The sequence below is a fragment of the Ailuropoda melanoleuca genome, unplaced genomic scaffold (assembly GCF_002007445.2).
Source record: "Ailuropoda melanoleuca isolate Jingjing unplaced genomic scaffold, ASM200744v2 unplaced-scaffold6666, whole genome shotgun sequence".
Taxonomy (NCBI): Eukaryota; Metazoa; Chordata; class Mammalia; order Carnivora; family Ursidae; genus Ailuropoda; species Ailuropoda melanoleuca.
This window is the reverse complement of record NW_023241236.1, coordinates 122753-136829: the sequence shown is the minus strand read 5'-3', so window position 1 is coordinate 136829 and position 14077 is coordinate 122753. Positions and strand designations below refer to the sequence as shown.

Here is a 14077-nt window from a genome sequence, read left to right as displayed (position 1 = left end):
TTAGCACATGATGTTCTAAGGCAGCCCAAAGAAAGAGATGAACTAAGAACTTCTAGAATGGAAAGAAAAACCTCATTAAAGCTCAGGTGCTAGAGAGCAGGCAAGTTCTACTCATGTGCCAAATTCAAATCTTACCATGTACTAGCTCAAAATTGAAAATAAAGATTTCTTAAATTTACAGGTAGACACAGTCTTATAGTCAAGATGGGGAGCTAAGTAAAGAAGGGTAGATCAAAAACCTTACCTATCAGAAATATAGTTGTTATGGGAATAAAACATGAGTATTCTGTTTAAAAATATCAATAGTAATGTATTACAGACATAATTTCCCCTAAACTTGAATCTACCTCTTCTGCAGGGAGAATGCACAGCTTTAAAATATATTCAGAGGGGCGCCTGGGTGGCTCAGTCGTTAAGCATCTGCCTTTGGCTCAAGTCATAACCCCAGCATCCTGGGATCAAGCCCTGTGTCTGGCTCCCTGCTCACTGAGTCGCCTGATTCTCCCTCTCCATTTCCCCCCTGCATGAGTACCCTCTTCTCTCTCTCTCTGTCAAATAAATAAATAAAATCTTTAAAAAGGTAAATAAAATANCCCCCTGCATGAGTACCCTCTTCTCTCTCTCTCTGTCAAATAAATAAATAAAATCTTTAAAAAGGTAAATAAAATAAAATAAAATAAAATAAGATAAAATATATTCCAAGGTTCTATCTCCCCAGGGCAATAATTGAATGCTACCTTTCTGAAACAAAACACACTTCTCAGAGACAAATCTCTTGCTAAGTGGATATGTCTTAGCAGACTGTACTGAACCAAATTATTTCACAAACTCTGGGAAAAACTGTTNTTAAAAATGTCAATAGTAATGTATTACAGACATAATTTCCCCTAAACTTGAATCTACCTCTTCTGCAGGGAGAATGCACAGCTTTAAAATATATTCAGAGGGGCGCCTGGGTGGCTCAGTCGTTAAGCATCTGCCTTTGGCTCAAGTCATAACCCCAGCATCCTGGGATCAAGCCCTGTGTCTGGCTCCCTGCTCACTGAGTCGCCTGATTCTCCCTCTCCATTTCCCCCCTGCATGAGTACCCTCTTCTCTCTCTCTCTGTCAAATAAATAAATAAAATCTTTAAAAAGGTAAATAAAATAAAATAAAATAAAATAAGATAAAATATATTCCAAGGTTCTATCTCCCCAGGGCAATAATTGAATGCTACCTTTCTGAAACAAAACACACTTCTCAGAGACAAATCTATTGCTAAGTGGATATGTCTTAGCAGACTGTACTGAACCAAATTATTTCACAAACTCTGGGAAAAACTGTTCATCAAATGACTTGAGAAGAGATATTTGTGTTCCAAAAGAGACCCTGTATGTTGACTATGGATTTCTAATATCCAGTATTTCCCTGCATTTAGAATCTCCCCATGAAAGAATATTTCTATAAACTCATGTATTTCTTGGCCTGAGTAGCATCATTTTTGAAAATACATTGACTGGTCCTTGGTTCTCCTTAGTAACAGAGATTTCTTTCCTGAGATTGGATTAAATGACAGATATGTGCAAACTAGTTTTACTTCTGACTGTACTTCATTGGAAAAAATATAAAGTCTAAGTTCATATGTACCTAAACTATTGACATACTCTTATTGACCTCTGTGAAGGTCATACATTTACTATTTCCTTAAGCCAGGAGGCCAAGTCCTTCTCTTTTTCAATTCTTTCTTGTATCTTTTTTTTTTTTCAGGCTATGAAGTTCAGATTATAGAGTTGACTAAGTAGCTCTTAATATGTACGAAATTTATGTTAAGCCCCTTAAAAGCATTTATCTGTTTTGCTTTTTGTCTGTATTCCTTCCATAGGGGTTAAAGCATTTTAGATTTCCACCAGCAGTGTACGAATTACCTGTTTCTTCTCCATCCTCTCCAGTGGAGTGTTATTGTCATATGATGTTGAGAAATGGGAACTAAATGTAGTTTTATTTTATATTTTTAAAGATTTATTTGAGAGAGAGAGAGTCGCGTGTAAGCGTGAGCATGGCAGGGAGGGCGGGAGGAGAGGGAGAGAGAACACCAAGCTAACTGTGCGTTGAGTGCTGAGCCTGATGCCGGGCTCCATCTCAAGACCCTGAGGTCAGGACATGGCTAAAACTGAGAGTCTGGCCCTTACCCAACTGAGCCACCCAGTCACCCCTTGAATGTAGTTTTAATTTCTTATTGTGAGATTAAGTGGTTTTCCCATTTTTAAGAATTAAATGCCTTTCCTTTTCTTTGAACTGCATACTTCTCTTTTTTTGTATGTTTCATTCTGTTGGGTTTTGCTCTTTTTCCTTCTAAGTTTTTCTTTTCCTCAAAAAAAGACTTTTTGTGTTTTTTTGGTTTTTATTTATTTATTTATTTCGAAGATTTTATTTATTTATTTGACAGCGAGAGACAGCCAGAGAGAGAGGGAACACAAGCAGGGGGAGTGGGAGAGGAAGAAGCAGGCTCCCAGCGGAGAAGCCTGATGTGGGGCTCAATCCCAGAACGCCGGGACCACACCCTGAGCTGAAGGCAGACGCCGAAATGACTGTGCCACCCAGGTGTCCCGACTTTTTTGTTTTAAACAAAAGCAACATCTGGATGTGATATCCTTGTGACTATCATCTCACTACTGATTCTAATTATTTTATTTATATTATGTATTTTTTTGCTAAGAATATTTAGCATAAACATCACAAGCTATATACACACATTACAGAAATTACATATTTTCCAAGTTGTAAAATAACAAATAATAAAGCTTGAATTTAAACTGAGGTCTAGGGGTGCCTCGGTTGCTCAGTTAGTTAACCATCTGCCTTTGGCTCAAGTCATGATCACAGGGTCCTGGGATCGAGCCCCAAGTTGGGCTCCCTGCTCAGGGGAAAGCCTGCTTCTCCCACGCCATCCACCTTCCACTCACCCTGCTAGTGCTCTCTCTCAAACAAACAAACAAATAAATAATCAATCAATCAATCTTAAAAAACAGAGGCTTGCCTCACTCCAAAGTTTCTAATATAACTTCTCTAGTAGAAGATTGCTTCTGGTAGAAACCATGATTTTGACAAGGCTTAGAAAACAAATAATATTTCTGAAATAAGACATTTTCTTCAATGAAAAGGTAACAGAGACATGAACAATTATAACTGGCTAATAACGATAGGAATGAAATATGCAGGTTCACATTAAAATCAATGCAGTTTCATTGTTTGATTTTAAATTTAAGGCACTTTGGCCTATTAATTTTTTACCAAAGCACTTCTCCATTTGCTACCTTGAGGAAAGGTAAAACAAGTAAAATCTGGAAGGAATTAGAAAATATCAGGATAAGTTGGAAGTGTTTTGAGAACCAGTCTCCCCAACCTGGACATCTGGGAGCCTCTAAGAATGCAGATAGGCTGTACTTTTTTTAGTGTGTGAAATGCTGTTAGGAATTCAGAAGTCCCAGGGATTTGTTGGGAGAGAAAACCCATAATCTTTCCATAAGGCATTCACTGAGTAACACATTCAGATCTCTAAACTCTATACAGATAGGTATGGAAAACCATGCTTCAGGGGAAAAGAGAGAATTTAGTCTTAAAATAGGGGGAAGACATTAAAAGTGTGAGTTCAAACATCAGTTATCTGGGATGTACTCACCTTGCACAGATCAGCCCTGAAACTGGTTCCTTCCTTGCCTACTGAGAGGCCTTGCTCTAGAGTCCACCTTATGTGAAATGAAGTGCGGTTAATTTTCTGCCGCGAGCGGTATTGGAGGATTGTGTCCTCCTCAGCGTGCCAAGTATACAGTGTGAGGAGTACCTCTGAGCTTGGAGGCTTTCCATCTCTGTGGTTTAAATAGAGCCAAGTATTTGGAAAGGCTTTCTGTGTCATGCTCTTAGGGATCCTTCGCTTCCAAATTTCCCTGAGGAAAAGTTGGGAATGGAGGGCGTCATGCAATAATCCATGCTTTTCAAAGCTAGATCCAAGTTAGTCCAGTTAAATGCAAGTGAAAGTGTAAGAGAAGTAAGTTCAAATGTTTAATTACTTTGTTTACTAAGAGGCTATAATTTTCTTTTGCTCTGTATCTACCATGTCATAAAGTGAACTGAGATGTCAGTTCCAGTCCCACCAGAAGCGAGATGAGTTATGTAGATGGGCAGTCGACAACTAGCTTACCTTTGGCATGTTGCAACTATGCTCATGATTTAAGGGCCTACTTGAATCTTGCGCTCTTGGATTTCAGAGGGATATTAGGTCTCAGCCTTCACAGTCCTTCCTTGAGCCAGGTCCTGAATATTTACAGTTTGAGTGTAAACCATATTAGAGGCATTTCTCTAAGTGATGGAAAGATAATGAAAGGCTACTTTTTAATTCATTCATTTACTGAAGAAATAACATATACATGCAGTCTAACTTAATAAGAGTTCAACTATTAATAGTAGATGTATTTGAGCAAAGAGTGAAGGCCCCCTTCATCTGTGTTCTCCCAACGTCATGCGCTCTGGGAGGTAACACCTACCATCTTGCAGTGCATCTTTTTGTTACTGTTCCCATCAATGATGAGGAGTGCACATATCACCATAGACTTTTGTCTTTTATCATCCTTTTGTGCGTGTTCTTAATTTTGATTTTAAATAAATTAGATGTGAAAGGCTATTAATAAAATTCTCCATTTCTTTCTTTTTCTCTTATTCCTTACTGGTCCTGCCCTTCTCTGTCCTCTTTGCTGTCTCATTTTCCCCTTTCAGAGTTTTATTCATGTCTTTCCTATCTGGATCTCAAAACATTAATTCATTTGCTCCGTGAGCCATTTTGTGCTCTGAGTTCTGGAGTCCATGACCATCTCCATCTGAGAGCATAAAGATTCAATGCTTATTCACTTGCTTGCGAGCTACAACACACTTTGCAGGCACCATCTTGTGCAATCATGGTAACACATAGATCCATTTACAGAGGAGAAACAGGCAAAAAGAGGCTAAGTGACTTTCCCAAGCCTTACAGCTGTTAGTGAATGATAATGAGATGTACCCTCTGGGGAAGGATGCTGGTTTGGAGTGGAGTTTGAGGAAGTACATGATTGCTCTGAAACTTAAAAAGAGTGAAAACTTTGTAATGCAATAAAGTGTTTCTTTCATTTCATAAATGTTTTTGCAATTTATAATTTTTGACACATACACTTTACATGTATTAAAATTAAGTCCTTTAAGTATTTAATTCTGTAGTTACACACACACATATTTAAATTTTTATTTAAATTCCAGTAAGTTAAAATACAGTGTACTATTAGTTTCAGGCATACTATACAGTGATTCAACGGTTCCATACTTTCCAGTGCTCATCACAACACATATACTCCTTAATCCCCATCACCTATTTAATCCACCCTCCCCACCTCCCCTCTGGTAACCATGTGTTTGTTCTCTATAGTTAAGAGTCTGTTTCTTGGTTTGCCTCTCTCTCTCTTTTTCCCCCTGTACTTGTTTGTTTCATTTCTTAAATGCCACATATGAATGAAATCGTATGGTATTTGTCTTTCTCTGACTGACTCATTTTGCTTAGCATAATACACTCTAGCTCCATCCATGACATTGCACACAGCAAGATTTCATTTTTTATGGCTGAGTAATATATACCACATCTTCTTTTTGAGGGGGATAATCCTCAACTCCAGGATTAGGGCTAGGGTTAGGTTTCAGGTTAGGGTATGCGCCTGCCTAGGATCCTGCAGTTCAGAGACCTCTGGAGGAATAAAACGCCAGACTTCCACCAGAGTGTGAATAGACAGGGCAGCCACTTAGGGAGCTGAGTCAAGGAAGGCATTTGGGGCTCCAAATAGACTTTATGTAGATATTCAATAGTTCCTTCTGTTTTTATCTCTACTTTCACACCCATTTTCAGAAATATTAACAATGCTGAAATGTTTGGGTACTTCTCAAGAATAACCAGGCTGCTTCTCAGCTTTCATGCGTATATAATTGGGTAACCAGATCACACCAAGATACACTACAGTTTCATTTCACAGCAACTTCTCCTGTGGTCAGCCACACACCATTCCCTTGTCTCAGGAAACCACTGATCTCTTTTCTGTCCCTATGGTTTCCTTGTTTAAAGGACCATAAAAATGGAATCATATGTTACCTTTGGGGTCTGGCTTTTCTCACTCAGCACTTGAGATTCATTTATTTTGATGCATGTATTAGTAGTTTCTTTTTATTGCTAAGTAGTATTTCATTGTATAGATATAGCAAGTTTATTTATCTACTCCCCAGTCCAAGACACCATGGTTATTTCCAATTTTTGGTAATTATGAATAGAGTTGTTTGAATATTCTTATACAGGTTAGTGTTGATCTTTATATTTCACTTCAGGAAATAACCAAGAGTGGGATTTTGGGCCATATGGTAGTTTACATTTAATAATGCAAGTCTTCATGAGAATTCTTTTCAAAAAGATAGAAAGAATGGAGCCTATGCATATGAAAAGATATTCTATAAACATTTTTCATTAGTGTTGGTACAAATTACTTAAAAGTTTTCTCTAATTTAGTCTGCATTCACACTCATAGTATGTAAAAGGAGAAGTGTTCTGCCTTCCACAGTGGGGGCAGATGGCAAGTTTGGAAAATGAGACTGGAATTAGAAAATATAGGAATGGAGGTTTAAGTCTTCATAGTCTGTATACTCATAGCTTCAATATAATTGATGGCTCATAGTTTTTATGTTTAGGGAAGGATTATTAATCTATTATATAATGAATTTGTCACAGTGGTGGGGCAATTAGGATTAAGAAAATGGCTGGCAGAATATTTCAGACTGTTTCTACTTGTGCATCTCTTTTGCTTGTGTGGGTTTATTTGGTTGTAAATGTTAATGAAATGATACAGAGGACTCAAGAGCTAGTTAAGAACTAGTTAGTATGTCACCATGAACGTGTAAAAGTTCTTCTACATCAGGTGATGTTGCATTTTGAAAACCTAGTTGGGATGGATGTGCCATGGCGATCTAAAGGATTTGAATTTATAATTTAACTTAGATAAAGTTATATAATTTTTCACTAATGTCTGAGAAAGTCACAGTGGTTATGATATAGGCTTGGAGGAGCTTCATTCTGTCCCTTTTTATTTTAAATTTACTTACATAGGTTCTTCAAATTTATGAGATGGTAGGGGGCATCCATGTAGTCATTTGCGGTTAGTAGTGTTGGTTCTACTGTCAGTACTTCTCACTTGAAATCAAATGCTTCTCAGATTATGAAAACTATTAATATTGCTGTTAATAAGATGAACAAACCTGTGGTTGACATGGTGTTTCACGTTGTATGTGTATCTGAGTAGTCAGAGTAATGTCATGGTATTCCTTAAAGGTCAAGAATGTGTTGTACAAAGAACACATATAAATGTGTATAATACATTTATACAAATATAAATGCGAAATACATTTTTGCTCAGGTTAAGTGTAACCTGACAATAATGGGAATCAATGAACAAATTTTCCTATAATGGCAAAATGCTCATATTGATAAGACACAATGAAAATGTGCTACTATATAATATATATCATGGAGAACAATGTTGAATGATGGATGTGCTAAAACATTTCCCGTTTGACCTCTTACTATAAATAAGAAAATAAAACCTAAGGGTCATAGTGTGGCTGGTGAGCATTTAATATTGTCTCCATGGAGGATTGCTAGTGGACTGAGTATTTTTATTCCTGTAGGAATGACAATAATCATAAGAACTGATATAATATAGATGTATCAACATCTATACCTGCTGTGAATATAAGGTGAAGTCATACACTGAATCCTAGGAAAACAATGGATATTATAGCTCAGGACATTCTTATATAAAAAAAAGTTGTTTTTTTCCCTGAATAATATGCAACTATGTGGGAAATTATGGTGTATCCCAGTGGGATAAGAATGCAGACTTCAGGCTAACCAAAAAATCCGAACAAGTGGTTATATAAAATTGGATGCTGTCCTGTGAGATTGAAGAAAACAGTGTTTAGGTTGTGGTCTATTAATAATATAGTAATTCTGGCTGCTAAAAGTGTGAATGATAGTAGTGAAAGCATAGCTGTAATTAGGACTGGTCAAACAAATAGTAGTGTTTGATATTCAGATATGGCTGGTAGTTTCATATTAATAATTACAGGAAGAAAATTAATGGCACCTACCATTGAGGATATGCCTGCTCAATGTAGGGAAAAACGATTAGGTGAACAGCAGCTCCAGCATGGTCTAGATTGCTGTCTGGAGGTGGTTATGCAGTTGAACCCGTTCCATCACCTGCTTCAACAATTGATTATTTCAGCAAAAGTAACAGTGATGGTGGGAGTTGTCAGAAACATAGGTTATGTATATTTTTTAAGCAGGTTCAATGCCTGGTGGAGAGCCTAACACAGGGCGCAAACTCGTGACCATTCACTTATCGGAATATTATACAATCATGAAAAACCATTTTGAAGAATATTTAATGATGTGTGAACATTAAAGGGATACAAATTTCTATACAATACAAGCTTTTTTTTTTTAAGATTTTTTATTCATTTGACAGAGATAGAGACAGCCAGTGAGAGAGGAAACACAAGCAGGGGGAGTGGGAGAGGAAGAAGCAGGCTCCCAGTGGAGGAGCCTGATGTGGGGCTCGATCCCAGAATGCCGGGACCACGCCCTGAGCCGAAGGCAGATGCTTAACGACTGTGCCACCCAGGCACCCCAATACAAGCTGTTTTATGTAAGTAAAATATGTGTGCATATAATGAAAAAAATGTTTTCAGTGGTTCCTTCTGAAAAAAAAAAAGAAAGAAAAAGAAACGTATGTTATTATTCAAAGGAATGCTAGGTTAGGTGCTCCAGTTTTTAATGGGATTAGCCACTTTCTGAATCCTCCAATTATGATAGGTGTAAATGAAAGACAATTATGACAAATGTATGGGTAGTTACAACTACATTATAGATTTGGTCATCACCTAATAAACCTCCCAGCTGACCTGGTTCAGCACCGATTAAAAGGCTTAAGGCAGTACCTGTGTATTCCAGGTTAGCACCAAAGAGTAGATATAAAGTATGGTTTGTTGAGAATAGTCATTAGTTTTTGAGCATAGGTAAAATGGCTGAGCAAGCATTAGCCTGTAAATCTAAAGACAGAGGTTGTTTGGGTCCTCTTTTTGCCAAGCCCAAGCCCTGTGATGAATAACAATGAATTGTAAATTCAAAGAAACAGCTTCAATTCTGCTGGGGCTTCACATTCCTTTTTCCTTAACTGGCAGGAAAAGCAGATTGAAGCCTGTTACCTGGGATATTTAGCTGTTAGCTCAGATTTTGTGGGGTGAAAGCCCACCAGTTTGGTAAGGATTTAGTTTAAATGAAAGCATTTGATTTGCATTCAGTTGTTATAGCATGAAGTCTTTTTTTTTTTTTTAAGATTTTATTTATTTATTTGACAGAGATAGAGACAGCCAGCGAGAGAGGGAACACAAGCAGGGGGAGTGGGAGAGGAAGAAGCAGGCTCATAGCAGAGGAGCCTGATGTGGGGCTTGATCCCATAACGCCGGGATCACGCCCTGAGCCAAAGGCAGACGCTTAACTGCTGTGCCACCCAGGCGCCCCTATAGCATGAAGTCTTATCATCTTTATTTTTTCAAGAGTTAAGTGAATTACACTTGCTTGGGGCTTAGAAGCCTCTTTGTCTATACTAAGCTCCTAAATTCCTAGTCCAGTACTGATAATATTGGTGTTAAGAGGAGAAGTAATGATACTACCATTAGTGGTGATATAAGGGTTGGTTGTTTCATGTTTTCAAGTTGTCATTTTATTTTTATGTTGTTTGTTCATGGGGAATATAGTTAACGATGTGGAGTAAGTTAATCATATGTAGAAATATAGATTAAGTAGTGCTCAAACTGCTGTTAATGACGGCAAATGATATCATATTTTTATTTCTTGAATATTCATTTGGGTGAGAATCCTGAGAGTGGTGGGTATTGATTCAATGGCTTGTGTTAAAAAAAAAAAAATTGGTGGATGCTTCCATGGCTTGTGAATTAAATTTTTTTAAATTAAATCTGGAAAAAGTGCTACTACATTTATTTCATTGCCATTTCAGATTATTTGTCACCACGAGCTCATTATTGCAATTATGGTTCCTACAATGATCGTTAGTAAGATGATAGTGAGACTTGGAGATATTTAGTATGAGAAGGATCTAAATCAACACTTTTGGGTATGGGCTTGATAATGTATTCAGGTGACCTTAACAATATAATATAGTGTAATGGTAGCATGAAGATTTTGGTTTCTTAGTGGTAGGTTTAATTCCTATAATCTAGAAATAAAAGGATTTAAGCTCTATTATTTACTCTATCGAAGTAATTCTCTTAATGTTTATGACAGAATGCTTGATACATTAATGAGCATTGCTGCATGCTATATAGGCAAAGGGGTAGTCTTCATGGTAGAAAGCTTTTCATAAGACATGCATGAGTTGATCATATTGAACTCATGGGTGGGATGCTCGGGTTCATAAAAAAGAGATAGTTAGGAAAAGGGTTTTGATAATAAAGTTAATTGTATACAATCTGCTATATAGGGGTTGTGGAATGCTCCTAAAAACAGAACTGTTGTAAAAATATTTATTATAACAGCATTTTCTACTAGGAAAAACAGGGCAAGTGGACCTGCTGCATAGTCAGAGTTGAAACCAGAAATGAGTTCTGTTGGTCCAGTGGAGCTCGGTTGGTCTCTGCTAGGGTTGGGATAAGTCATGTTACAGCTAGTCATCAAGGTGGAAAAATTAGTCACGGATATTCTTGAGAATAGTTAGTGTGGAGAGTGTAAATAATCTGTATAGCAGCAGGACTGGTAGGAGGATAACTGCTAATATCACTTTGCATGAAACTGTTTGTGCCACTGCTGGTAGGGCTCCCATGAATGGGAATTTTGGATTTGCAGCCCAGCCTGATCCTGATCAGGGAATGGAATAAATAGCTAAGCTAGGTATGACTAATACAAACAGTTTAAGTTTGTATAAATAAATTAATTATTATTAAGTTTATATTAATTAATGGATACAGTATGGGGAGTGGAATTCATATTCTTAGGGCTCAAGTGAGGGGTAGGGTTGGTGCAACAATAAATATGGATATTGATGATATGAGTGATTGTAATGGTTCTGTAAGGAATAGCTTGAGAGCATCAGTGATAGATTGTAGTAGGCCATGGGGGCCAACCAATGTTTGGTCCTTTATGAAGTTGTGTCTAGGCTAATTGTTTTCACTGGATCAGTGTAGGAATATTACAGCCAAATAGCATAGGCATAATCAATGACAGAATATTAATTCTGAGCATGCTGTTAGGAAGAGGAATTGAACCTCTGGCAATAAAGGTTTAAGTTTTAGGCAGTTACTGGGCTCTGCCACCCTAACAAGCCCAGTTCTTTGGTAGGCTTAGGTATAAATTGATCAGATTAATACTATCTCATCTATTAGTATGAAGGTAATTTTGTAAAGTAGTCCTTATTTCTCTTATCCTTTCCTACTGGGAGAAATGTGGAACAGATAAAACTGACCTAGATCACCCAGATCTAAAACCAGATCACATAGGACTTTAATAGTTGAACAAACAAATCATTACTAGTGGTTACACTATTGGGATGTCCTGACTCGACATCGAGGTCATAAACCCTATGGACTATATAGAATAGGATAGTGCTGTTATCCTTAGGGTAACTTGTTCTGTTGATCCATATTTTGGATCAATAAGTGATAAAACATTTTGACTGGTTGGTCTAGATTTTAATTACTTGGAGCCTATTTTGTTATCTACGTTACCTCAAACAAAACTGTTAGTCCACTTACAGTTTCTTTATCCTTTAAATTTGGCTAAATTTTTTGTTCTTTTTTGGACTGATTGATTAAAGCTCCATAGGTTCTTCTCGTCTTATTATGTCATTCCTGCCTCTTCATGATTAAGAGACAGGAAAACCCTTATGTGGCCATTCGTACAAGTCCTTATTTTAGGAACAAGTGATTCTGTTGCCTTTGCACAGTCAGGATACCACAGCCATTAAATGGATATCCCTGGTCAGGCAGTGCCTCTAATACTAGAAGTGCTAAAGGTGATGTTTTTGGTAAACAGGTGAGGTTTGTGTTTGCTGAGTTCCTTTTACTTTTAAAAATCTCTCCTTAAATGCATACCTGGGTTGGGTTAACAATTAATTTAATAAGTAAGGAATTGTGTAAAATTTATTTTATTGTCAACGATCAGTGATTATGTATACTGATATAAGGCTATGCAAGGAGAAATAAATCATGTTACTCAGATGAACAGTATAGCTTCTGTTAATGAATAGATTAATCTAGTATTGTTGGGAGTTGGTCTTTAGTGTTGGAATTTAGATGAATATATGGTTGAGCTTGAATACTTCAGTTGGTGGCTACTTCTAGGCCAACTATGGTGTTGTTTATACTTACTCTCTAAAGAAGATTGTATCCTATATCTAAAGGCTGTACCTTAGGTTCGTATCTAAATTTATGTTGAAATTATTATTTTTTAGGGTAAGTTTAAAGTTGGACTAAAATTCTGTTCTGGATAACTATCAGATAGTCTGTTCTGGATAGCTATCACCAGGCTTGACAGGCTTTTCACCTCTTCCTATAATTCTTCTCACTATTTTGCTACATAGGTGAGTTTGTTCTTTAAACTGTTTGTAGGTAGTGCACCTGGTTCCAGGGCAGTTAAGTTCTCTTTCAAGAGAACTTAGGTAAATCTTTATGCAAAACTAAAAGAAGGTAAACTTTGCTATTTAGTGCTTTTAATATTTCTTTTATCATTCTCTTATAGTACTTTTTCTATAGCACTGATTAAAACTTTCATCTCCTCTACATTTAATTTTCAATAAGAGTTTTTGTTTAATTCATTTGTAATCATTGAGTTTGGTGGGGCAGCAGGGTGGCTCAGTCCCTTAAGTGTCTGCGTTCTGTGCAGGTCATGACTCCAGGGTCGTGGGATTGAGCCCCACATAGTTCTCCCTGCTCAGCGGGAGTCAGCTTCTCCTCCTTCTTCTGCCTCCTCCAGCCCTCCCCTGCCCCCATGCTCTCACTCAAGAGAACTCTCTCTCAGAAAAATCAGATCTTTTTAAAAATTTGAGTCTGGTAAGTTTGGGCTAGCTTTTGTTCAAGTGCTCATAATAAATGAGATCTCCTGGGTGTAAACTAGGTGTTTTATTTAAGGTACACTTTGATCTGTCCAAACACACTTTCCAGGATGCTTACCTTACTACCTTCTCTTACATATATAATGATTATTAATGAGTCATACATAAGTTTTGGTATTTAAGGAGGGTGATGTTTGTACATCATGGCCTAATTCAATTAAGCTCTCTCATCCTAATTTATTATTCAATTCTCTTTAGTTTTTAATTTCATAAAGACTTTAGTATAAAATTTAATGTTTTTGGAATAGGAAATGTAGCCCATTTCTTTCTATCTCATAAGCGACAGCTTGACCTAACATTTTAATGTTTTCAAGTTTGTGCTTACTATAATTCCTTTTTGGGGTTTGTTGAAGGTGGTGGTATATAGACTATATTAGCAAGAGTTGGTAAGGTTTGTTGGGTTTTACCAATTATAGAACAGGCTCCTCTGAAGAGATATAAGCTTGCCCAGTCCTTTGCGTTTCAGGCTGTTGCTGGTAGTACTCTGATAAATAATTTTGTGATAGTAATTATTTGAGTTTGGGGCTAAGCATAAGGGGTATCTATTCACAGTTTGGATCTTAGCTATCATGTAGTCAGGAATATTAAAGTCACTTTTGTAGGTTATTTCTATTTTAGTTGTAGCCCTTTGCAGGCTAATTAAAATTTAACTTTATAACAAAAATACCTTTAACACGCTTTATGCTGAAATTGTATCAATTTGGGTTAAGTGTATGGCCACAGTGGCTGGGGCAAAATTTACCAGTCATAATTAACGTAACTGTCAAACTTTTGTTTATGGCTTAATTTTTATCACTGCTGTTTCCTGAGGGTGTGTGGTAAAGCAAGGCATCGCGAGCTTGATTGTCAACACACAA

At 37.0% G+C, this 14077-nt stretch overlaps 1 pseudogene; it reads right to left on the bottom strand.

Annotated features, from left to right (window-relative positions):
- Positions 1–7133: 7133 nt before the first annotated feature.
- Positions 7134–9085, bottom strand: LOC117800234 (annotated as a pseudogene).
- Positions 9086–14077: the final 4992 nt, after the last annotated feature.